Source organism: Ceratotherium simum, chromosome 10 (assembly GCF_057802395.1).
Source record: "Ceratotherium simum simum isolate JZ-2026a chromosome 10, ASM5780239v1, whole genome shotgun sequence".
Taxonomy (NCBI): Eukaryota; Metazoa; Chordata; class Mammalia; order Perissodactyla; family Rhinocerotidae; genus Ceratotherium; species Ceratotherium simum.
In genome coordinates, this window is record NC_141909.1 from 45,958,721 (window position 1) to 45,986,016 (window position 27,296).

General features: G+C 38.6%; 1 long non-coding RNA gene across 1 annotated transcript; it reads right to left on the reverse strand.

Annotated features, from left to right (window-relative positions):
* Positions 1-1,993: 1,993 nt before the first annotated feature.
* LOC147916105 (uncharacterized) lies at positions 1,994-26,032 on the reverse strand. Its single transcript, XR_015553348.1, has 3 exons — positions 25,886-26,032; positions 23,920-24,026; positions 1,994-2,605 (listed from the first exon to the last, which is right to left on the reverse strand). It is a non-coding gene; the product is annotated as an uncharacterized LOC147916105 (long non-coding RNA).
* Positions 26,033-27,296: the final 1,264 nt, after the last annotated feature.

The window sequence follows — 27,296 nt, forward strand, 5'->3', positions numbered from 1 at the left end:
GACAGATTGACAGCTACATATTGATGGATTGTGTGGTGAAAGTTCCTTTAATGTTACTATGTATAGTGTGGATGCATATTCACAGAATAAATAATTAGCATATTTCAGACTGAATACATCTAGTCTTGTATTTTTTCTTGTATCCATAAATACAACCAGTGTAGTAAAATATCCTTGCACAAATTAAGAATAACTACATGAGCAGAAACCATTTGTCCTGCCATTTGTATGCCTGGCTGTTTTAAAATACTAAAATAAGTGAGTCATCTATTCTAAGAACTAATAATGCATGACATTGAATTTTAAATAGGAAGACATTTTTTATCACACACAAAAAAATCAAACTTTTATGCACTAAGATGGGCTCAGAAAGAACATACCTGCTCATTTTGTTAGTTCCTAAACTTGGGTAGATTGGTGGGTGGAGAGGAATGGATGGCAGTTGGAATTGCCTGGGCTCTGGGGTCAGGCTAATATGGGTTTAAAAGTGCTCTACCACTTATTGGCAATGACCTTGGGCAAACTAGTCAGTCAACTATTCACTTTTATCCTTAGTAAAATAAGAATTACAATATAAGTTTGATTTCAAGATCAGAGAATAATGTGAATGAAGCATTTAGATGTGTCTGATACACAGTAGATACTATACAAATTATATTTACTATTGTTACTGAAACAGAATTAATAGAAACAAGGCTTCCTGTGACTACAAAGAAATTATGGATGGACACTTTTCCAAAATTAAAATGGTCTCATTGAACAGTCAAGACAGAATGCAGCTTTAAGTCCTTTCCTTCCACACCTATTTCAATTTTGTCCAATTCTCATTCCCTTTTCAGAGATCCTGAGATGGTCAAGAGAAAGGATTAAGACAGACACCCCATCCACAATTATCATGTTCAATCTTCCTATGAAATAGAAATTGACAACTAACTGCTAATTTCACCCTGTTCTAGAATAAGGGGTTTTATTCCTCCCCATATACCAAACCTTAGCAGGGAATTACAAGTGGCCCCTGATTGTAGGGCAATGATATGGTTGGAATTAGTGCTAAAAAGTCTTTACCATAGAGTGTACTGAAGTCCGTTCATCCTGAGGCCGAGTCCCGCATACAGCAGCTAGAAGGATGTGCAGCTACGACATACAACTATCCACTGGGGCTTTGGGGGGAAAAAATAAAATAAATAAAATCTTGAAGTATCTTCCTGTTACTCTAGAAATTTTATTAACAAGGGCTTAAGCAAATCAAGGCATATTATAACTTCTTTGCTACTTTTAACTAGAAAACACTCCAAAATCCATAGTATCATAATCTACCTGCCACTCATGAGGCTGTTTCTCCCAGACACCACCGTGTCTGGGAACTGGAACATCTAACAATGCATACTAATGAACGATGAGATTTAGTGTTCCAGGCCAGCACACGAGCAATGAAAGAACATTTGCTTAATTTTACAGGTTGTTGGAAAATGGTGAGGAGGTAGTTTTCCAGTACTCTTACCAAGTTGCGTTGCACACACTATTGATTTTCAATGCTCTAATCTCGAGATTATACTTAATTAGTTTTCATTGACAGATTGCAAAACTCTTGTATGTTGTTGATACTGTTGAATGATTGATTTCATGAAATCAATGATTTCATATCTATGAAGATAAGACTACTCTGGTCTTATCTTCATGAAGCCTAGATGTGTATAATCCCAAAACTTGCCATGGATTTGGAGTTACAGTTTTTACTTTGAAGACATGCCCTTATTCTGAGAGAGAGAAAGAACAAGAGAGTGAAAGAGGTCCAGGCCTGCTGTATTTCCCATAAAGTGGTCTTCAGATGAATTAGCTGCTGCTAAATATATCATTCATAGGCATTCCTCACTACCACCTCTATCTTACTATTTGTGGACTTTCAAAGCTTGACAGTACCGTTAAGTGACGGCTTTGTTCATTTCGAAGTACCAAAAGGAAAAAAAATCTATCAACAAATATCTCACCTGAGTACTTTTCTTAGTGTTTTGAATTCCAGCTGTGCTGTATTCTCTCATATAAAAGTAGAGAGAGAGGCACGTCATCTCAGACAAGTTTGACAAACAAATCAGAAGTTCGTGTAGTGCTTTCCCCAGCAGTACCAGTCAGGTTCATATTTAAACTGTGGTTGACCTTCCTGATGGCTAAAACAACACATGTTATGACCTACCAATGTCCTTGTGCAGGTTCCATGATTTCAAATCTAGAAGAATTCAAACAGATGATTTAGGGCATGTGTGATTATTGCTCGTGAACTGTGTATTGTATTTTTCATCTCCCGCAGTGGTGTCTCCAAGAAAGAAAAGTATGACAATCGCCGCAAATGAAATCTCAGGACAAAGACCATGTTCATCTCACACCAGAGATGAATATGTTTTGAAGCATTTTGGAATACCTGTGTGCTCTTGTCCAGTGTCATCAGCAAAGCTGAAGGCCTGGAAACCCACGGCTGTTTGTGGGGTGGTGAGGCTAAGGCAATTCAAAAGGTCAGATGTGAACATCCTCAGCATCCCATCAATGAGAGCAGGTAGGAGAGAAGCCTCAGAGGAAAACTTCCAGGTTTCTTTGGCTTCACTCTCTGAAGCTATAGGAAAGACACAAGACGAACAATCTATCAAAATGAACATAAATCTAAAAATAAAAGGATTCTGGGTTCTATAACTTGTTACAATCCACACAAAAGAGCTGACCTCTCCACTGTTGTACCTCAATTTACTTGAGGTAAGCTTGCTGGAGAATGATATTAATAACCTCCCCAGCACTACAGCTTGCCCATTTTTGGATAGCTCTGAGGCCAAGATGTGGAAGTTCTGGCTTTGCTACCCAGAAAACCATGAACTGAATTTGATGATCAAGAATCTGGTTTGCCTTGGAGCAACAATCTTTCCTCAGTTCATTCATACAAAGTAAAAATGGTAAGGCAATGTCGTTTTCATAAAGAGAATTCAAGGAAACAATTATTTGAAAACCATTGTGATGGTGAGGAAACGAAAGGAAAATATAAATATGTTAATCATTTAAAATGGAGGATGAATTTGGCACCCTACTGATTATTTTTAAAAAACAAGAAAACATCTTTTTGAGAGAGCTGACATTTTTCACCTCATTGATTTTCACGGCTCATTAAGACATGATCAACTGTTCACTGGAGTTTCATTTCCCTTAATTCTCCTTTCTCCTCTTGCCCAGCACTTCTCTGAATTAGTGCTTCATTTCAAACTAATGGCCACTGTAAGCTATTAACAGTAGTTGACACTTCTCCCTCTCCCCTCATTTCCTACCTTGATTCTAAATCTTGCAGTCAGCCTCTAATACAGTGATAAGAGATGGCCACCTGGTGGGATTACAAGGAGCCTTGGGACTCCCACTCCCTACTTACACACACACACACACACACACACGCCCCTCCCAACCCAGGCTGCCACTCCTCAAGTCCCATTATGGTCTTGGTCAGGCTACTAAAGTGAAAAATTTCCATGAAAAGTAACACGATAGGATCATCAACTATAGACACCTCCATGTGAACAAGTAGATAATTTCTTAACAACAGGGTTTAAAGAGGTAAACCAGAGGATCCCGGACATTTCTAGGGATAGAACAAGGTCAGAGTTCAACAAGTTAGTACAGGGCATAGAAGAGGGACACTAACATAGGCTATCACAGAGGTCTCAATTTTGCTTAGAAATGCACATACACAGAAACACGCAAAGAAGTGCCTAGGTAAAAGGCTGGCTCCATTCTCTGCCACAACCATTCCAAGACTCCTTGTACTTGCCCCTATCACAGTCCTAAAATATTATAGTATCATGTCATTTACATTCACATATTTCCCACAGAACTACAGATGCCTTGAAGGCATAGATACTGTCTTAATTTTTTAAATATCCGCCTTAGTACTAAATGCAAAGTTGACAGCACATCAGAATTACCTAGAGTTTTATAAAAATATAAATTTCCAGGTTCTGCCACAGACGTATTGAATTAATATCTGTAGGAGTATGACCTGAGCAGCTCTATTTCTTATAGCTCTAGGGATGATTTTGATATGCAGCATGAGTTGAAAATAATTATATTAAATAGGTGTTGAATGAAAGAAATAGCTCTGCTTATACACTTTTTACCTACTGTCTATATTGGGGAAATGTAAACAGAATTGTGGCATGGCACAGCTCTGGGGGCCCTACTTACATAAACTTCATACATTGTGGATGGGACTCCCTGGAGTTATGTGACACAGTGGCTCTGGAAGATACACAAAGGCCCTAGACACACAAAGTCAATAGAGAAAAATTTGCTGATGCCACCAAGTCTTCAGTCTTTGTAACTTCAAAAACTTACCACTGGGCCAGCCCTGTGGTGTAGTGGTTAAGTCCAGCGCACTCTGCTTCGGCAGCCCAGGTTCACAGGTGCGGATCCTGGGTGCAGACCTGCATTACTCATCAAGCCATGCTGTGACAGCAACCCACACACCAAGTGGAGGAAGACTGGCACAGATGTTAGCTCAGGGCTAATTTTCCTCAAGCCCAAAAAAAAAAAAGAAGGAAATAGGAAGATTGGCAACAGATGTTAGCTCACAGCAAAGCTTCCTCACCAAAAAAAAAAAGCAAAGCTTCCTCACCAAAAAAAAAAAAACTTACTACTGCATGTCCTACGTATGAATTAAAAGAAAAAACTTTCGTGAAAAAAAGGAGCTGGTCTCTCATTTACAGTTCTCTCCTCAATAATCTCAGACTACAGCAGAGTTGCCGCTGCCTTATTCAGTATCTAACAGCATATTTCTAAGGCGTTGCATCTTTTGCTGCTGAGAGCTTATATCGGTCCTAATTACCTACCTAATGGTTGCTATTTCCTTCCCAGAGATTTATTGAAACCTCCCCTGAGAAAACTGCAGCCCAGTCCCTTTCCAAACTCTGCTCCTTTATGACATGTCTCTTCCAAACATAAGAAAACAAGCACTTTACCCAAAGCAGTGAAGGCTTGGAAAATGGATTGCAGCTGTCATTTTTCTCGAGTAGACCAAAAGTCAACTTCCAAATGTGGTAATGTGTTTGCAAGAACAATAAAAGTGGCACCAACATTCATAAAACATGAGACATTGAGGCTTGGAGAAATTCTCTTCCGTAATAGGATTTGTGTTCTACTGTGAATACATCAAGTCTTGGGTGGACACTCCGAGGAGGAGGGGCCTTATGCAGGACAGATTGCTTGGACTCATTATATTATGGCTTGAGCCATCCCCTCATTTTTCCTCCAAATTCTCTACAGTACTACTTTTCAAACTTTGACGTGCTTACTAATTACCTGGGGATCGTGTTAACATGCAAATTCTGATTCAAATAGGGCTGAGGCTGGGCCTGAGGTTGCAGTTCTAATAAGCTCCCAGGTGATGCTGGCGCTGCCTCCCTCAGACCACACCTTGACTAGTAAGTACTAAAGTACTGCATAGTTAGCACACAAAGAACTCTGGTAAATTCTCTCTGGAGCTCATAACCACATTGTGACATCTAAGTACAGAATGTCTTTGCCCCACAAGGTCTTCTGAAGGTAATTCAAAAAGTTGATGAACTAAGAAAAAACTTCCCAAACTGTTTTCAGAGGGAAAGACTGACTTCGTCATTAGCACGATTAAATTCTAAAGGCAGAAATTAGGTAATAGCCTCAAATTGTAATTGTGATATGTCCACATTCCGATTATTCTCTCTGCTGCTAGTGATGACTTAAAATCTTTACTGAAACTGTAATTTAGAATGTGCATGAAAGGATTTCAAGATGCAATCCAAGGTAACCATAATGGCATTCTACAAGAAAATATCCAGTGCTTCTAGAAAGCCACTCTGCACACAGCAGGCTCTTCAAGGGCATTAGAGCCACTCATGGAGCAAGTGGAATAAAATGCGTTGGCAACCCTGGCACACAGGCAGCAATGCACAGCAAAATCTGTGGGCAATTCAGGTTTGCTCTGACTGCCACTTTCAATCTTCCCTCACCTTTGCTCCTGCCTTGGCATTCTTGTTTCTGATTCTGAATTCACTCCTGTTTGCATGACAACCTTAGAGAATATTTCTTAAAGTTCTACTGGCGATTATCTAAACTTGCATTTGGGATGGGCAAGGGGAAGCAGATGTGTGGGAATTTTCCTCCACAGGTATATTTTCTCCCTTTGTTGAGAGACTCACAGTGAGGCCATAGCACTGATCAAAATTTAGATAGAGAGTGTCTTAGATCAAAACGTATCATGAATCAAAAAGTAATTTTATACTGGCAAACGAAATCCAGCCAGATGTTTGTCCTAATGCATTAATGTTACTTCACTGCATAAGATGAAGTGGTTAAGCCAGTAATATGGATCCTGCTTCCTCTGCCAAGATCTTAGGATGGAATAAGCCCCACATGGTCCAACAGAACAGCCTCAGGGGTGATGGCTTAGAGAGAAGCTGATCTGTTTTGATGGACAAAAGAGAAGTGGGGAGTTTTTACACAATGTCTATGTAAAGTCATATCCCTGGGCACAAGGGACAATGCCAGTCTAGTCAGCTGATCCCCAAACTCATCAATCTAAGACAAACCAGGACAATTTGCCCAGCACTGTCTCAATTTTAATACTAAAACCCCACATCCTGGAAAATGACACAATTGCTTATCCTAGCCCTGAATCCTAATTCTACTCCTCCAGCCCTCCTATGATGTGAGACACTTGCGCAGCTAAGCTATAGTTCAGAAGGTACAATCAAAGCCACAGTTCCCATAAGCCTCATCTATCCCAGGGTATATTTATACCTATGAGAATATTCCTCTCTAGTGAAAGAACTGGAAGCAGAAGGACAACTGATGACATAGGCTGTTACTTTTTCCTTTTTTATACGTGAATCATATAAGTGGAGTTTTTTTATGCCCTGAGAGTGCTGAATACAGTTAAACCATGAGGTGAGATATGGAGAACTGAAATAGTTACAAATTGTTGAAGTTAGTCCATAGAAAGCACTCTGTAGCACATCCCATTCTTGACACGACTTCTTTTGACATTCTGACTTGCTCCTCTCTTCCACCCTGCCTCAAACATGGCCATAATCAGTTTCAAGATGTCTGTGAGCCTGTCAATTTCTATACATGGCAACAGTCCAACTCATCTGCACCAAGCTCCCAGCTCACTTCCGGCTCTCTCAGACTTTCAGTCTCATCTCCAGGGACCATTAATGGTAGAGTCTATGAACACCAGCGAAGGACTCCTAAATCCTAACAAAAGTAATTTATCCTCTGAAGAGGCTGTACCTGAGAAAATTTAAAAATGAGAATTAGAGGATTAACTGAATTACAAAATATGTTGCAAAGGATTACATGGTAGAAGGGGGAGGAGGAACACAGTGTAAGAGTTCTAGGTTTCACTCGTGTGCCTGTCCTTTTCTCACTAGATCCACAGGGTTCATATTCTTCTTTCACACACTCAACTAATGTCCCTAGTTGACATTGCTGACAACTAGTTGACATCTAGGGTGTCATTGAGACTCAGGCTGGGCAAAGAGTTGTGTCCTCTGTTTATAGTGGTGTGGTAAGGTGTATAGTTAGAAAATTTTTCCAAGGAATCTGTTAGTATAAAAAAATTAATGAGGTGGCTTAAAGGGAAAGAGGGTCTGTAACATTTTTATACTTACAAAGCTCATAAGAGGCAATTTGGAATACTCTTACTTTACTGAGAATTCTAAGTACCAAACAAAAATGCTTAAACTATATCTTCTATGTCACCCCAAAATACACACTAGCCTTTGAGAGTGCTCTGTCCACATTCCAGACACTTGGACTGGGCCACAAGGGGCCCTGAGCTCTCTGATCTAACCCATGCAGAAAATATCTGGTGTTAACGTAAATCTGAGCATCCAATTTGACCTGAGAAACTTTGGTCCTAATTTCAACAAGTGTCCACACCATAAGATGATAGAAAATGATAGAAGACATAATTCTAACAAAGTCATTTTCCTCTTTGGAAAAATGTCTAGTTGTGAAAAATTGCTCACCTGCCCCTTTGTGGATGACCGTGTTGATATTAACTTGTTAAACACCAGCGGTTAGCTCATTTAATTTTCTTTTTTTGAAAGTGGGCATTTTTCCTGAACTCCTTCTATGCACCTACAACTCTGTACTCCTATCCAAAGTCTTCTCCTACAGGAGACTGACAATCATGCTAGGTTGAGCCCTAAAAGATGGCTTTGGAGTGCTGTGAACCAGCTTGGACCAGTAGTTATATTTTATCCCAATCCGTCCATCTCAGGTCTTCCAAGCACACACACCTGCCCCATAACTCACTCAGCCAAATCCCGATAGAGCATTTCCTTTTCCCTCCCTGTCACCATGTTCCATTCACAGAGAGAGTCACACGTGGGAAAGAAATAATTCACTTTCTGCAAAATAACTCTGAGCCTCATGATGTTGAGCCAGGAGCTGGCTGTTTTCCATTTTAGCTATTTCCGCTCTTATGCCAGTGGCATCAAAGCATTCTGCCTTCTTAACGGGGAGATCCTGAATAATACAATTCATTTCTCATTTCAAAATGACCACAGAATTCTTTAATTGGATACTAGCCTGTTAGAGCCACAGAAAATCCAATTCTTCAGGAGTAACACTACTAGAGGCTGAAGGAATTCTCCTCGTCATTTTCATCATTTGGCATCCTGAAGAGGTCCCATAAGGCTGCCCTTGCTGAGGGGCTCTGTAATAGGTGAAGCAAAGCTACAGCAATGTCCTTCTGGCACTTAAAGGAAGAAACTGCTCAAGATGGATCTGCCTTACACAAAATTTTATGCTATAGTGAGGCTCCTGTGTGTTTAATGATGTGTTTGTCCTGCATTGACCAATTAGGAAGGAAATAACATATTGCCAGGAAAAGGACCCCTACTCGGTTCCTTAAGTGCTTATTTTATGACACATAAAAAAGGCCATACAGAAAACAAACTACCAAGACAAAGCCCTAGGACATTTTAACCTTATTTTTGAGTTTTGTGGCAACCTTCCTTGACTCTACACTTTATGTTTTCCAACTGTGTTTAAGAGCATTCAAAAATTGACTTAAACATAATTGCATGTTACATAAAACCTGAATATACCCGATTTAGTGGTGTGTGCGTTTGTGTGTTGTAGAGCTAAGAATCTTAGCACCATACCCAAGACTGAACAGGAGTTATATACTTTATCTCTGTCATTTTATTCTTAAGATGTTGGACATGTTACAAGGGGTATACCTTGTTCCAATGCACTTGAAGCTAATATAAAGGCAGCAAAGCATTTGTCTGCTAAACTGATATAGTGGCTGTAATTTAAAAATCAGGATATGATAGTCTCCCACTTATATTTTTAAACAAAAATTATATAATTATTATTTTTTTTTAAAGATTCTATTTATTTATTTATTTTCCCTCCAAAGCCCCAGTAGATAGTTGTATGTCATAGCTGCACATCCTTCTAGTTGCTGTATGTGGGACACGGCCTCAGCATGGCCAGAGAAGCGGTGCATCGGTGCGTGCCCGGGATCCGAACCCGGGCCGCCAGCAATGGAGCGCGTGCACCCAACTGCTAAGCCACGGGGCCAGCCCTATAATTATTGTTTATTAATATATAAATCTCGAAACTGGTTGAGAAGGCATCACATATTTTCAGAGAGGCAGTAGAGTGTCACAGTCAGGAAGCTGAAGATGGGAGTCAGACACAGAAGGGTTAGAATCCTAGGCTGGCAACTTAGCAACTTTGTGAACTGAGGCAAGTCATTTAACCTCTTTGGGCCCTATTTTCCTCATCTTTAAAATGATAACAATAACATCTGCCCCATTGGTGTTGTGACTATTAAATAAGAGAAGGTGGATACGTAGCACAGTGGCTCACACGTATTACATGCTTAATAAAAAGATACAATTTCTAAAGTTCACTACACTTTTTATTTAGTAAAAAATGTTTAGTAAGATTCCAAACATGTAGCTGACATCAAAAAAATATTTTAGTGGCGTTTATGGACTTATCGAGAACCTACAGTGTTCCGAGTACTATTCTATTCATGGGAACTATAAAGACTAATGCAAGTTGCTTGCTCCCAATGAAATCATTACCTATGTAAAGGGCTGCTTGAATTATGTTGAAGATATTCCTACCAAATAAAGAAAATGAGAAAATATAAATGCCTGGCTTTCCTTCTCACAATTTTCCATTTAAATACTAATGTATAGACAAAGAGAAATGAAGAGTCAATAGTTCTAGACACTAAGAATACTGAACAGTGATCTACCAGACATTAGCCAAACCTATGATGAAGTCATGAGGCATAAAGCAGGACCTTAAAGGACTAGGAGAGGTAGAAGAACAGGTTCCATCCAATGACCCCCACTGGAGAGCTCTTCCTCTCTGCAAAAGGTAGGGAAATACTCTATCCCAATGCAGGGGCATCTAGGTTGGCCAGTGCCATTTCTCTGCCATTTCTATGACCCTCATCATCTCCCTCACTCTTTTTCTTGCTATGTACACTGTTTTTCTTAATTTTTTATCTTGAAATAATTTCAGAACTACAGAAGAGTTACATAGTATAGAGAATTGCCATATACTCTTCAACCAGCTTCCCCTAAGTTAATATCTTACATAACACAAATATCAAAACTAAGAAATTAGCATTGGTACAATACTATACTACAGACTTCATTCACCAGTTCTTCTACTAATGTCCTTTTTCTGCTTAAGGATCTAATTGATAGTGTACTAAAATGATTAAATTAGATAACTGCCACTGCAGCTCATATTACTTCTAGTTGTCATGTCTCCTTAGTCTCCTCTAATCTGCAGCAGTTCCTCCGTCTTTCCTTGTCTTTCATCACCTTAATATTTAAAGAGTACTAGTCAATTATTTTATAGTATGTCCCTAAATTTGGGTTTGTCTGATGTTTTCTCATAATTAGATTGCAGTTATGCTTTATTGGAAATGACACCAGAGAGATGGCATGCCCTTCTCAGTGCTTCATATTGAGGAGTACATGATGTTGATATTCTTAACTGTGATGTTAACCTTGATCACTTGGTTAAAGTGGTGTTATCCAGGTTTCTCCACTGTGAAGTTACCATTTTCCCCTCTGTATTTAATACATATTTAGTTTGGGTCTCCCTTATTTTTTATTTCTCCTATTAGAAATTCCCTCTGGGGGCCGGCCTGGTGGTACAAGCAGTTAAGAGTGCGCGCTCTGCTGCGGCGGCCCGGGATTCACCGGTTCAGATCCCGGGCGCACACCAACGCACCACTTGTCAAGCCATGCTGTGGCGGCGTCCCATATAAAGTGGAGGAAGGTGGGCACGGATGTTAGCCCAGGGCCAGTCTTCTTCAGCAAAAAAAAAGAGGAGGATTGGCAGATGCTAGCTCAGGGCTGATCTTCCTCACAAAAAAAAAAAAGAAAAGAAATTGCCTCTGTTTCACTTGTACTTCCAGGTGCATTTTACATTAAGGCTCAACCAGGACTTCACAACAGTCATTCCCTTGGTCAGAGGGGGTTCATGGAAGGCTCAAGTGCCTCACAATGAGCAAAGGCATGCAAGTATTCTCCAAACTCTTTCAACTGCAAGTTACAGAAGCCCAGCCCAAACCAGCTTAAGTAAAAAAGGGAACTTTTTGGCTCACATAACTGGGAAGGTCAATAGTGGATTTGTTTAGGAATTGTCAAATCTTTGGGTTCAAATAATACCATTAAGGCTCTTTCACTCTCTTCTCTCAACTCTGCGTCTTTCTTTGCGCTCATTTCATTCTGCACAGTCTCTTTCCATGTGTGATGGAACATGACTGACCAAGAGCTCCAGATTCACACCCTTTCAACCTAGCATCCCTGTGGATGAAGGCATTTCCATTTTCTGGGTATCCATATATCAATTCAATAAATGATTCTATTTGGCTACCTTTGCAGGACCACCGCTGAACCAATCTCTACAGCCAGTGGAATAGTATACTCTGTCAGCTGATTTTTATTTGTGCTTCTTTGGGTTTTCCTGATCTTTTACAATAAACATGCATTACTCTTGAAATATATTTTTATTAAGTGATAATTAAATAAAATAAATATTATATTTTAAATGAGAAAAATATTCATTATAAAAGCTCATAAATGATTCGCACTTCTCATCTAGGGGGTCTCACAGAGTCTCATGAACAGTTTGAGGGTCTCTGAGGAGGGAAAAGACTTTACGAGGAGTCCCTATTGCTGTGATCTTCTCCTACTGGGAATTACCAATGCGACCACCTCTGACAAATGCAGTCCCTGAGAGGTGATGGTGAATGACAGCACTTGTACCAAACTGAGCCTGAGATCTGAGCACCCCAATGAGGTCTTCACTGCTTGATTCTCTGAGGCCTTCGTCCCTCTCCTCCATCCCAGTGTGATTTACACTCAAGAAAGAAAAAAAAAGTTAAGCTTTCACAGTCCACTTAACATTCAGTTATGGGCAGAGATCACTGATTTTTCGTAATACTCCTTATTAAAGAGAAAGAGTAACAATTACCCAGCAGAAAACCTAATGAGCAACTTGGGGAGCCTGAAAATCGAGATGGAAGCTTGGATCAGCACAAATGTTCTTGAGATTATATCACCTAGCAGGGAGGTTCATCTAGGGGAAAGTAATTACTTAACCTAAACAGACTAAAAATAGCCTATACACACACCTCCTGGAAGATTCTAGGATACTGTACTTTAAGAACCATTGACCTAATAATAATAATTCACTGGGAATTCTCTCAAGAAACAGAGTAATATATTCCAGCCATGGCAAAGCCAAAGAGGCACTAGGGAGGTTTATAACAAATACTACCAATGCACAGGGAAGATAATACATATGCCTATGTAACTTGTATCTTTATTGAATCAAGAATAGGATGGTAACAATGCCAGACCTAGATATTTCGGTCTAAATTATATCGCCAAGTAAAAAATGCTAGACCTTTCCTGAAGTCAGCCAGAGTCTCTAAAGCAACTGGTAAATTTGAATAATGCATGTACAGAGAAGGATCCTTTAGACTTTCAAAACATAAACAGCATTGACCGTTAGACCTTTAATCCTCATTTGCCCTCCCAAAATAATCCTACATTAAAAGAAATCAAATCCATTACAATCTCACGTTATACTTTTTTAAAACATACTAATATACTCTGCAACATCATGTGTATAACTTTATTCGTTGTTAGTAGTAGTTCTGTGTAATCAAAACTATAATCTAGGCTTTATTTCATATTTTCTCCTATATGCACAAACAGAGATGTTTTTGGACCTATGCAAACTAGTATACTTGATCTTCAGAGGCCAAACATGTCTGCGTTATGGTTCATTCAAATTCCCCTGGCTAAATCCACAATTGCCTTAATTAAGCATAATTAACTATTACTTAAAATAACTTTAATTAAGCTACCATAATTAGCTAAAAGGGCACTGTGATTTTAAGGGTTTCATAACAAATCTTTTGTTCTTGCATCTATCTCCCTGGATGCAGCAGACTCGCATTACTTTATTTCTGAATTCTTCCTCTCTTCAGGGAAAGAAATGGAACTAAGTTAATCACCGTCATAAACCCATATTGAATTAGCTTCCTTTTTGTTACCCTAATTATCTAGATGTTAAATTGCAAGTGATTTCTGGAATACTGAGTTTATTGACTTTTATGAACTTACGTAAAACTCGTACAGTAAATAAAACTCCAAATGCAGAGGACAAAGTACAAATCTGTTTTCTTACACAAGCATTTAGTGATAGTGATTCTGAGGTTTTCTCTGGTAAGCACCTTAGTTGGGTAAGTAAAAGTAGAGGAAAATATCATATAAACAATTACAGTCATGCGTTGCTTAACAACAGGGATACATTCTGAGAAAAGCTTCGTTAGGCGATTTCGTTGTGTGATCATAGAGCCGTACTTACACAAACCTAGATGCTATAGCCTACTACACACCTAGGCTATGCGGTACTAATCTTATGGGACCACCATTGTACATGCAGTCCATTGTTGATCGAAATGTTATGTGGCGCATAACTGCATATTCTTCTCATTCCAGAGAGACTGAGTGACTAAGAAATAGGGCTTCAGCAAAAGATTATTCTGAGTTCACATCCTGGCTCTTCCTTTAACTTGATGAATGAAATTGGACAAGGTCTTTCAGCTTTACTTCAATTTCCTTTTCTATAAAATAAGGATAATTCTACTTTGAAGATATACTGTGAAGATTCAGTGAGAGAAAATTTGGCAAGATTTGGCAAAATTCTGGTACTCAGTGGGCACTAAAGAAATGGTGGTGTCTTTCCTTCTGTCTTCTTTATTCTTCTTCTCTCAGATATCAATTCATAACTCAGATTGGCTTAATATTCCATAACAGGGAGAGGAGAATTAGAGATGAGCTAAAGAAACTCCAAAAAACTGACACACAGAAAACTACTCTTTGAAAAATGTCAACCATCAACTGCTCCATTTTCCCCCACACATCATACTTTGTCTCTCTTCTGTGTTTTTGATCACACAATTCTTTCTATGTTTAGTGCTCTCTCCCTTTCAGTTATCTCTAGCTGGTAAATTCTTTCTCATTGACTAAGATTTACATAAAGTATCACCTCCTCTCAGAAGCCTCTTTCCCTAACATAATCCTCAACACCCACCCCTCCTCAAAAAAAAGGCCAAATTGGATGTCATTCTGCTGAGCTACCATGATGGAGATATGTACAGGTCTCACATATATCTGCGTATGACGGCCCTGAACATATATATTTATCATTGCCTTACCAAATGTCATTATCATTGCCTATTTATGTATCTGTTTCCTCCACCTGACTGAACTCCTTTAGGGCAGAAACTAAGCAATTTTCTTTGTTGTATCCACATTTGCTAGCCTAGTGCAAGCACAGAGAAGGCACTCAATAAATATTTATGATATTTATGATACTACCTATCTTACAGGATTGCTGGCAGGATTACAGGTGAGAATGCTTGTAAAGTATGTACAGTGCTTAACACATTCAATAAATTATATGGTGGCGGTGGAAGTGTGTGCAGTACGTGTGTATATATGTGTAAGTGTAATTTCATGTTCTAGCAATAGATTAAAGGCTAAAGATGTTATTTGGGACATTGATACTCTTTCTTGTTATATCACAGAATCGATTGTCTTTTCCTCAGAGATATGATACAGCTATGTGATTCCTGGAACTTTGTCCTTTGGAATGAGAGACAGCATTCCTTATTTAAGAAGGAATTTGTATTGTCTTGTGTCATGGACAGGAGCCAGTGTGGAGAAGCAAGAAACACCTAGACTTTGAAATCAGATCAAATAGGTTTCAATGCTGAATCCCATCACTTTCTAGCTGAGAATCTTGACAAATCACTAAACCTTTCTGAACCTCAGTTTTCTCAATTAAATAATAATAGTAGCTAGTTTTCATGGATTTAAATGAGACGTTACACAATAGAGCAATCCACTATATTGTCTGTCCCCAGCAGACAATGAGTGTGATCTTCCCTCCTATCACCTCTCTTTGAACTCAACTACAGTCTCTATAGGAACCACACTGTGCTCACTCTCCATGTACACAGCCTGCCTAGGAAAGCCATTGGAAGAAGGAGGAGGTAAGAGCGGCCTGGGGCTAAGTCTGAGGCCCTAAAATACTGATTCCAGAAAACCCAAGCCAATCTATTTTGTCACTCATGTTCTATCTTGCACTACTTATTATTGTTTCTGCATTGGGTGACAGCAATAGCGTGTTTAAAAGAAGAATAATGGAACAGGACTCAAGGAATTGATATATAGAAACAGAAAGGGCAGGAAAGTCTTTGATTTGTTTCCCATAATCTCATGATTTCCTCTCATGCAATGACCACAAAGCACATAATAGTCTTAGGATCAGTCCACTAACCCCTTCAGGGCATATACACAATGCTTTCTCCATGTTTCCTGATTCCTTGACTTCTAGGTTTCAAAACAGTTTAGCTTCAAAAGCCCTTTGAAACATTCTTCCACTTCAGGTTTTAACAAGTGAACTTTAATCCTCAGCTTATAAATTATAATATAGTCCCTTGTTTGTTCATCATAATTTCTCCCTGCTTCTTTTAACATATAGTGACCAGGCAAAGAAAAAAATGTCCTAGAGCAACATGCTTGTTCAGGGCCCTCTCACCCTACAAATCTTTGCCCCATCTAACTGCCAGCTGCCTTGCTTGGTGTTGGAGAATGAAACATGAGGGACTCTATACCAAATGCCTATTCTTTGTCTTTTCCTAGGTTTCTGCCCCTGTCTGCTTTCCTACCCCAGTGAAATGGGCTAGACAACTGCAACTACTCCTCATTTATTCTTCAAAAATAATAACTTTTGTCACTGGAGATACAACAGCAAGTACAAGCAGATCCATTATCTGCTCTTACATAGCTCATAGTCTAGTAGGGAAGACAGATGTTAAAGAGCCACATTAATAAATGTGTAGTTCCAGGCTGTAATATGACGTCCCTTTGTCTATGAAAAAAGGGAAAATAGGTGCTTCGGATATAATGCATGTCTTGGCCTCAGTCATTGTGGAGAAGCAGAATAAAGAAGGAAAAAGAAACCAATATTACTACCTACCTGTGATGATTAATTCTGTGTGTCGATTTGGCTAGGCTACACTGCCCAGTGTTTGGTCAAATGCTGGTCTAGATGTTGCTGTGAAGGTACTTTTTACATGTGAGTAACATTTACAGTCAGTTGATTTTAAGTAAAGCAGATTATCCTAGACAGGTTGAGCCTCATCCAATCGGTTGAAGGTCTTAAGAGTAAAGACTGAGGTTTCCCAAAGAAGAAGAAATTCTGCCTCCAAACTGCAACACAGAAATCCTGCCTGAGTTTCTAGCCTACTGGCCAGCCCTGAGGATTTCAGACTCAAGACTGCAGTATCAAGTCTTACCTGAGTTTCCAGCCTACTGACTTGCCCTAAGGATTCTGGACTTGCAGCTCCCACAATTACATGAACCAATTCCTCCCTCTCCCCTCACAATTACAAGGAGCCAATTCCAGAACAGGGTTCTGTTTCTCTGGAGAACTCTGACTAATACATTACCCTTCTCCTAACATCACACATGCATCCCACACACACACACAAACACATACCCCAGGACTAAAAACCCTAAACATCAAAAGGCTGTCTATGTAGTGATGACTCTACTCTAGTCCTAGAAATGAATCTTGACTTCTTCCAATGCTGGACACTGAAATAACCCAGGAAAGCATCTTGGCATATGTAACAGTATACAGAGTGGAACATTTCCTATTGTCTCAGAGGTTTAGCTGAAGCCCTAAAGCTAAGGATAAAAGTTATAAAGTACTCTAAAGAGATATTCAAAAACACTTATACCAAAACACCTATGCATGATTTGCTAACAGCTGGCCCAAAGGTGGCTATGTAACCTATAACTCATTCCCCAACTCCAGATTATATAAAGAAAAGGCCACCAGGAGATGGGTGAGCAAAGACTGTTGAGTCAAGAATGCTTTATGGAGAGTTGTAGAAGTGCTGTATGTTGGGCACTTTCTCCCACCCCCACTGCTATCTCCAGACAAATGACTCCCCCAAGAGAACTATTTACAGATTGACACATAACCCCAGTATTTGAAAGACACAGGGCTGGTGCCTGAAAAAGTCCAAAGTGAGCAGGTAACCAGAGCAGAGTGAAGAGAGGGGGATGCATTGGAAACGGTCTGCATTTCCAGAATTTAGTGGAGGATGGGAGTCAAATTTACTCATGAGCTAAATGACTGCTGCAGAGGGTGGCCAGGAATGAGTCATCTTGAATGATCTTGACAAAGAAATCTACCTACCAGGTGCAGAGTCCACCACAGCAAGAGACTGGGTAGGGTCTACCGCAAGAAGGTTTGAGGAAGCTAAATCAGGGAACAACGCAGTGTTATCACGCCCTAGAACCCAAGGAAGTACCCCAGGAGAGAAAGAGCCAGCTTTGGGGCATCAGCTCACAGAGGGCACCTTGACAGATCACACTACCATCAATCGAATAAGGTTTTGTCCTTTTCCTCCAGTTTCTGCTCCTCCTTCTCTGAACCTGAAAGTTCCAGAAAGAGCAGAATGAATGGGGAGGGCAGGGGGGCAAAGATACCTGCCCCTCTCCCCAATGCAAGTTTCTGAGCCTGGAAAAAGGAGAAACTTTAAATTAGACAAGTGGGACTGGACTTATTGACACATGAAACTGACTGGAGAAGTTATGGATCTGCCACATACTCAAAAAACTGGTTTAAAAGGAACCTTACCCAGGATTCTACCCTAAAAGAGCAAACTCTTTGTGTGTCAAATTTTGCACCACAAAAGTGTAGCTTCCTTTGCTATTTTGTTTCTCCTGCTTAGCATGTGCCCCAAATTCCCATTTTATGCAACTTTCGTAGGCCAAATGATTTCCAATTATAATTCCATCTTACCTTGACACAGCAATTTTTAAAGCACATTTAAATAAAATATACTACCAGTTTGAAATAGAGACACAAAATTATTTTTCTGCATGCTAAAAATCATGTCTGAATAACTAGTAACAATAATAAAAAAGAGAAGGTATTTTTCAGATTTTTTTCAGCAGGAAACAAAAAAGTAAGTAGAAATGATCCTTTACTAAAACGCTTATGAAAAAGCACATTATATCACTTGTATGTGATAAATAAAAATGCCTGTGAATACTTTACTAACAGCAGCAGACTTAAGGCCAATCAGGAAAAGGAATATGGAAAAATACACACAAGAAATAAGTAATAGCTGTTCTTGTATTATTCATACAACAACAGACTAGATGGAAGATAGATAGATAGACAGATAGATAGATAGAGAGATAGATAGATAGATAGACAGACAGACAGATAGATAGAGAATGAGCCAGCTATCAGGGCACTGTTTTGCACCATGAGAGATTCAAAGTTCAGAAAACATGAAGACATTAGAAATAATGGTGAAACAAGTAGAAATGGTGAATTTAGGTAACGAGCAGAGATTATTCCAATTAAAATATAATAATAATAGTAATTATAATAATTAATTACTTTTTATAGCCTTTTAAATGTTTCAATTTGAAGAACATTGGACAACAAACCAGATAATCTGATGATCCTGGCTCTTCCATTTACTAGTTAGGCCACTTTAAACAAGCTCCTTAAACTCTCTGGGTTTACTCATCTATAAAATAAGTGGATTAGATTAGACAATTTTTTAAATTACAACTAAAACTGGGGCCAGCCCGGTGGCGTAGTGGTTAAGTTCGTGCATTCCGCTTCGGAGACCCAGGGTTCTGGGGTTTGGATCCTGGGCATGGACCTACACACCACTCACCAAGCCATACTGTGGTGGTGTCCCACATACAAAAAATAGAGGGATATTGGCATAGATTTTAGCTCAAGGCCAATCTTCCTCACACACACGCACAAAATTACAACTAAATATATTCTATAAGTAAATTTCCTACCTCACCCCTTTCTTTCTTAAACTTATGTCCTGTTTCTCTTAATTCTCCCTCCCTGTTCCTATGGGAAAGGATGTTACATGGTGGCAAAGATAGGAAGCAAGGAGGCTTACAAAGAATGTAAATGAAATCTCAACAACACCTCTGTCCTAATTTGTGTACCTCTGTACTGATTTGTGCTGATTTGTTCTTTTTCTCAGACTTCTTTTGATCTCCTAATAGGGTGCAGTCACCAGAGAATAAACTTGCTTGGTTTTTCTCCTGTGAGCTAGTTACAGAGGAGTTAGGACTGGAAAGGCCCCATTGTCATTCTAATGGAGCAGACCTCCTTTGATGCACTGAAGTCAGCTTGCCTTCATAGGGTAGATGTAGGGCTCTCTGGATGCAAGATGCAAAGTTGTTCCTGGGAGGGTATGTAGGAAATAAAGTACAATCAGGCCCATTTTTTCCGCAGTTTGAAAAGAGATATCTATAAATTCAATACAATTTCAAACACAATCCCAATGGGTTGTCTTGTTTTGGATCTTGACAAGCTGATTCTAAAATTTGTATTTAAGAGCAAAAAGACCATTTTGAAGTAAAAGAAGAAGGAAGTCACTCTGCCATATAGCAAGTGTTATCATAAACTATATTAAGAGCCAGCCCTGGTGGTCTAATGGTTAGGATTCAGTGGTCTCAATACTGCAGCCTGGGTTTGTTTTCTGGTCAGGGAACCACGCCACCCATCTGTCCAACTGTCAGTTATCACACTGTGGCAGCTGCATGGTGCTGTGATAGTGAAAGCTTTGCCACCAGTATTTCTAACACCAGCAGGGTCACTCATGATGGACAGGTTTCAGCAAAGCTTCCAGACAAAGACAGACTAAGGACCTCGCCACCCCCTTCTGAAAAAACTGGCCATGAAAACCCTATGAATAGCAACAGAACGTTGTCTGATAGAGCGCCGGAAGGTGAGAGGATGGCACAAAAAGACGAGGCAGGGTTCCGCTTTGCTGTACACAGGGTCACTAGGAATCAGAATCTACTCAATGACCCTTACCTTACACCATACACAAAAATTAACTCAAAATGGATTAAAGACTTGAATGTGAGACCTGAAACCACGAAACTTCTAGAAGAAAACATAGGCAGTACACTCTTCAACATCAGTCTTAGCAACATATTTTCAAGCACCATGTCTGACTGGGCAAGAAAAACAATAGAAAAAATAACAAATGGGACTACATCAAACTAAAAAGCTTCTGCACAGCAAAGGAAACCATCAATAAAATGAAAAGACAGCTTAACAATTGGGAGAAGATATTTGCAAACCATACCTCTGATAAGGGGTTAATCTCCAAAATATATAAAGAACTCATGCATCTCAACAACAAAAAAACTAACAAACCAATTAAAAAATGGGCAAAAGACCTGAACAGACATTTCTCCAAAGAAGGTATACAGATGGCCAACAGGCACATGAAAAGATGTTCAAAATCATTAACTATCAGGGAAATGCAAATCAAAACTACAATGAGATATCACCTCACGCCCATCAGAATGGCTATAATTAACAAGACAGGAAACAATAAGAAGGGAAAGAGAGGATGTAGAGAGAAGGGAACTCTCATCCACTGCTGGTGGGAGTGCAAACTGGTGCAGCCACTATGGAAAACAGAATGGAGATTCCTCAAAAAATTAAGGATAGGACTATCATATGATCCAGCTATTCCACTGCTGGGTATTTATCCAAAGAACATGAAAACACCAATGCATAAAGATACATGCACCCCTGTGTTCATTGCAGCATTATTCACAATAGCCAAGATGTGGAAGCAACCTACGTGCCCATCAAGGTACAAATTGATAAAGAAGATATGGTATATATACACAATGGAATACTACTCAGCCATAAAAAATGATGAAATCCAGCCATTTGTGACAACATGGATGGACATTGAGGGTATTATGCAAAGTGAAATAAGTCAGAGGGAGAAGGTCAAATACTGTATGATCTCACTCATTAAGTAGTAGATAATAACAATAATAAACAAACACATGGAGACAGAGATTGGACTGGTGGTTACCAGAGGGGAAGGGTGTGGGGGAGGAGGGCGAAAGTGATAATTAGGCACATGTGTGTGGTTATGGATTTTAATTAGTATGTGGGTGGTGAACATGAGAACATGATGTAATCCACGCAGAAATAGAAGTGTAACGATGTACACCTGAAATTTATACAATGTTATAAACCAATGTTACTGCAATAAACAAACAAAAAACTAAACCAAAAAAAAAAAGAATTGACTCAATGGCACCAACAACAAATGAATTTGAAAATGCACAGATCTTTTTTACCCAGGTAACCCACTGGGACAGACTACCAGGAACAAAATCATGAAAGCAGAAAAAATCTGAAACTCTGGGGAAAAGACAATGAATTCATTTTGGCTGGAGTTCACGTGAAGACATGTTGGATGAAATAAAATCTTTGGTTTGGCAACAAGGTCCTCTTTAACCTGGCTCCAAGCTTTATTTCCTACTCAAATTCTATTCCAAAGGCAACAAGGATCATTTGAAGACTGATAAGCAAGAGCACAGCAAATTTAGAGCAGAGCTTTGGGAATTCAAACCTTGGACAACAAGGAAACCTCTGAATAATTATAAACTGAAGACTGACATGATCCAATATGCATTTTGGAAAGATAATTCAGACAAGAAATGATTATTCTATCTCTGTATTTGCTGCCAATCAGAGTTGATGTTCAATAATAGGGTCGGGAAAGGACAAAGGGACAAATGACCTGCAGAAAATGGTAGGTGAACAGCTCACACTAGAAGGTGAATCATGAGCTCTTCAACACGAAAAGTTTGTCCAACACAGACCATGTAATACTGGAGAAAATTCATTGGTGGATGCTAACAGCTGCTATGAGATTTTAAGACACTATAATAACTTGCCTGTTGCTGATTTTAACTTTCTTTTAATCACACTTTTCTCTTACAATAAAGCTTTTCCCTTTTTGCCATCAGGCATTTTTGACATAAGAATTACCTAAGTAAATGTTTGCCTTGTTATTACTCACAGATTTTTCACTGTCTAGCTGTTTACACAGCTCCTAAGAGAATAATCCACAGAAAAAGTACATCAGTGCAATAAAAGAAATATACTCATATGCCCACCTCAATCCCACCTTGTAAATGAGCCAAGCTCCTTTGCTATAACGTAATAGTATTTTTTACAGAGGTCTGTAACCAAAAGAAATTTCCATAATCTAATCGCCAAAACAGTAAAAGATTGCTTATTATAGATTATTCCTTATTAAAATAAAAGATTATATTATAGAACTTACTACGTTGAGAAGAATGATACCACATTCTTATTTTCTCTTCAACACAAAAGGACTTGGTATACGTAAATTGTGCATATTATAATTAATTCCAGTATATTGACAATTCTTCTGAGAATAGTTCTATCTTGACTGTCAAGTAGAACAGTACAAGAAACGACTCAAATGGCTATTTTTACACCATACTTATTTCTTTTCTTACAATATCTGAAACTGAAAGAATATCTGAAAATTTTTTCTCAAAGTTTGTCATAAAGAACTACTTATTCCATTTAATAAAATCTCATTCACTAATTTCTACAGAATACTAGAGCAGACTTCTGTTTTTCATCTCAAATGTACCATTGAGAAATATATAAAAGTCACCAGTTTTTATATGAACATTTAAAAAATTATATTAACTCTAAGCAAAATATAACTTGTCTCACTAAAATAGTGCTTTGTCTAAAATGCTTACCAGTTTCACTTTAGTACTACTTTTTTGTATTTTAATACTATATTACTTGACAAGTGTCTTGTTAATTTCCCCGTAATAAGAACTCTTGAACTTGAAAAAGAACATCTAACTTAGTACCGTGAATTTGAGGTGTCGATTCAAATATCCTGCCTATGTGCTTCCTTTTACTTTTCTCCCTTTTTCTAACTGAGGAAAACAGCATCAGTTAGCCCTTCTTGGCAAAAAAAAGTATACAGAAGCCAGACTTCTGAATGGGCTCTCCATTTTCAGAAGATGTTTTTTTCCAACTATACATAAAACTACAGAACTAATATAAAACCACTTTCTCCAAACACAGCAGGGGCTAGGTTTAGAGACTGTCAACATTTTGTTCAAACTCACTTCACAAAACGAACAAGCTGGAAAGACAGAGCACACATGGGCAATCTTCGGTCACAGTTCTTTGTATAATTATTGTTGTGACTATTGTTATCATCATAAAATACATAGAATGCTAGCGCCACTAAGGAACACAGAGAATCCAGAGAAAAGGCTGAATTTTGGCTTCAATTTTGTAACTTTTTTTCTGTTATTCTTCTTGACCTATAACCGACTTGTTTCTGCTGCTCTTGTAATAGGGAAAAAACACTCATGCCCCAAATGAATGTAGGAGTACCTTTTATTTCCTTTCCATAAGTGTCTCCTGAATACCCACTTCAGAAAACCACAGGATGACTTATTCATACAGGTATTTTCCCACAAAACCAGCCTCTGCTGAGATCCCTAGTAAAAGAAGAGCATATTATTAGAATCACATTTATGCATTTTAGGAGTTTATCAAAAAATAAATTAGTAAGACCACCATTACCTTTTGAAATTGCTAACACAATTCTGTGAAAGAATGGACCTTCACTTCGGCTTTCAAATTTCTGCCCTATCAATGAAATCTAACCTATCTGTGTCGTTTTGATTGGAAAATATTGTTTACTCAGTAAAGGATCACATCTCTGGAAGTGGGAGTAAATTTTCCCTATCTGTAGAGCTTCATTTTCTTCAGAGAAAAAAACACTCGCATGAACATCTAAAGGAAATTATTTTACCTTCCTGATATTCCCAATTACCTTCCAGATAAAAGAAAAACAAAAAATTTTGTCATTTCAGCACTAAATAAAGGACATTAACATTTAACTTTCTGGGTTTTTTTTTACTTGCTAAAAAACTTAATTATTAATATACTAATATGACATATAAATGTGTTGATTCACACCTATGCCACAGACTACTACTAATGGAGATTTAACATACTAAGGATTTAGAAAACCTTTGGATTGACTCATTCTGTCTTTTTTGTTTTTCAATAAGGGACCCATGGCCAAGACTTTTGCTGTACTTGTGTAGAAAATAATTTTTATTTGCTTATGGGCAAGAAGTGTGCCTTAAGTTGTGTCATGCTCATGCCCATGTGCCCATGAGCCCATCTTAAACTGGATTCTAATAATAGCCTCCATTTCCTACACTTGTGTCCTTTCATCTTGCATTCTTGAAATCTCCTTTAGGATGAAAAAGCTATAATTTCTCTCCTTTTAAAAGTAATTCATGACCCTAATTTGATATATTTAAACTGTGGCCTAAACATTCAGATGATTCACCAGGGTTACGAGACCCAGCCTTTGCTTTCAAGGGGATGTTTAATGCAGCTTCATAATGCTGTGAATTAATTCTGGTACACTGTCAAGAAGAAACAAATAATTAAGTACCCATTGAAGCAAAACAAATACTCCAATATCAATACAGCACATAAAACACCACAACTTGTCAGGTAATTTAGCATGCTGGACTCCTTTCAATATAACTGACAGTAGCAGTGCCAATTCTCAAGATAATCTGGAAATTTTATCATGTATTGAAATGCAATTCCTTTTAAATGTTGAACCCTGCACATTTTAACAGCAGTTATTTCACAGCCTCGTACACATCCCTATTTATTCTGCTGTCAAACCAAGCAAGAGCCAGGAGAAAGGACCAAAGAAATCCAGGTACAGTACTCCCTTCCCTTTCAGAAGGGACCCTAACTAAAACCACTTAACACTCATAAAGAACTAAAATTATAAGAACAAACAACAGTGGGACTTATATAACACCTGCAACTGAAGCTGTTATGATGATTTCCCTCATTAACCAAAAACAAAACAAGAATTAATGAGGAGAAGCAGTAGAGTTCCTAAATAGCCTGCAATTTTTTGGTCTCTCTTTTATTGAGTTATCCCCGCTGCCTAGGACAGTGTCTACACATAGTAAGCATTTGTTGAATGAATGAATGAATGAATGAATAAGTATGTTTGAATCCTACACTTGCCCCAACTCTCAAGCTAGTTTAAAATAGTTTCTCTTATATTGGAATTGAAATGGATTAAACACACTTTCCTTCCATAGTGTATCTCCAGCAATTTAGGATCCAAAATAACCTCTCTCTCCCTCTCTGCCAACCTTCCCCTCCTCCCTTTAATTCAGTTTTTAGGTTTGGCCTATATATGTATGGATGGATTTACATGCTTTATTAGTTAGAGAAACCCTAGATACTGTAACAAACAAAACCAGCAATTTCAGAGACCCAACATAATTAAAATTCCTTTCTTGCCCACCTAATAATACTGAGCAGGAGAACAGGAGAAGCAGCCCTTCCACAAAGCCACTGTAACTCAGAATTACATAAATTCTGCCATCTTCGCCACAGAGTTTATAAATTCATCCTGGGGGTTACCACCTTTGCAACTAGCTGGAGGGAAAGAAGAGCCTGGAGAAGAGGGTGACAGAAGGCTTTTGTGAGTCAGACTTAAAAGTGATATGCATCACTTCCAATCACTTGACATTTGTTAAAACCTAATCGATGGCTGCATCTAATTACAAGGGGGTCCTGGAAAGCGTAGTCCCCAGCTGAGCAGACACTTCTCACCGACAGCTCTACAACACGTAAGGTGAAGGGCAAAGGAAGAGGCAAAAATATTGTGCTCGACAGTTCCATGTCTTTGTCACACATTTTCTTATCCGAGACATGAGATCTAAGGCAGCTTGGCACCAGAACTGGCTGGCTGCTGCCTGATGCTGTCAATCTCAGGTTACCTAGAAGTTACCTTCGAGACACATGTTGAACAAGAAACCATGGAGAGACTCACGATGACTAAAGACTATTAATTTCTTTTTCATTTGCTAAGTAGTTTTCAAAATAAATGTTATTTATGACATTATTCAGAAGCCATCAAGTGTTACAATTCAGCTGACAATATGGTTTTCCTGTTCTGTGTGACTACTAGTTCAGATGCATAGGAAACTAGGAAGCCGTAGTAGAAATCAGATTTCTATCTCCTGGAGTGAAATATGTGATTTCCAGTTTAAATTGGTGAAGAAGTGAGTCTTTAATACAGTCTCTAAACTGTCTTAATACAGTCATAGATCGCATACCTAGAAGACTTGTGTGTCATAAACATGATCCTATTCATTTTCTCCCAAAGAAAGTCTGATCATAATCTCAGCAGAAACTTGTAGTTCTAGAAGCCAAATTTAATGTTTCACAAACGTATTTTTAAAGGTTTTAATGACATCACCTCTGCCTCTGGCCCTCATCTTTTTACTGGCAATTCCAAGAAGACTGAATAGACCTGAAACATTTTGAACTCTTTCAAGTAGTCAGTAATCCAAAGGAAATGCACTAGTTAGAAATCACTATTGTCTCAGCTATTTCAAAAAGACTGAGTAGAGTACTAGGTCATAATCTCCCAAAAGGAAGTTATAACTAATTTAGTCTACATTTAATGAAAATCATCTGCCACATAAAATCAGATAACATGCAGCTGCCTCTGCTATTGAACAAAACTGAAGAACAAAGTAATTTCCAAGAGTGGCAATTGGGGGTAAAATATTTGTCATGGAAATGGTAAAAATAACTAAGATTTAAAATTTTCTAGAAACAGGTTAAAAGTTATAATCATTGAACCTTCTTTATATGTCTTGCAACATCTCACACATTTCAGACAGAAAGAAAGGATATAGGAAACC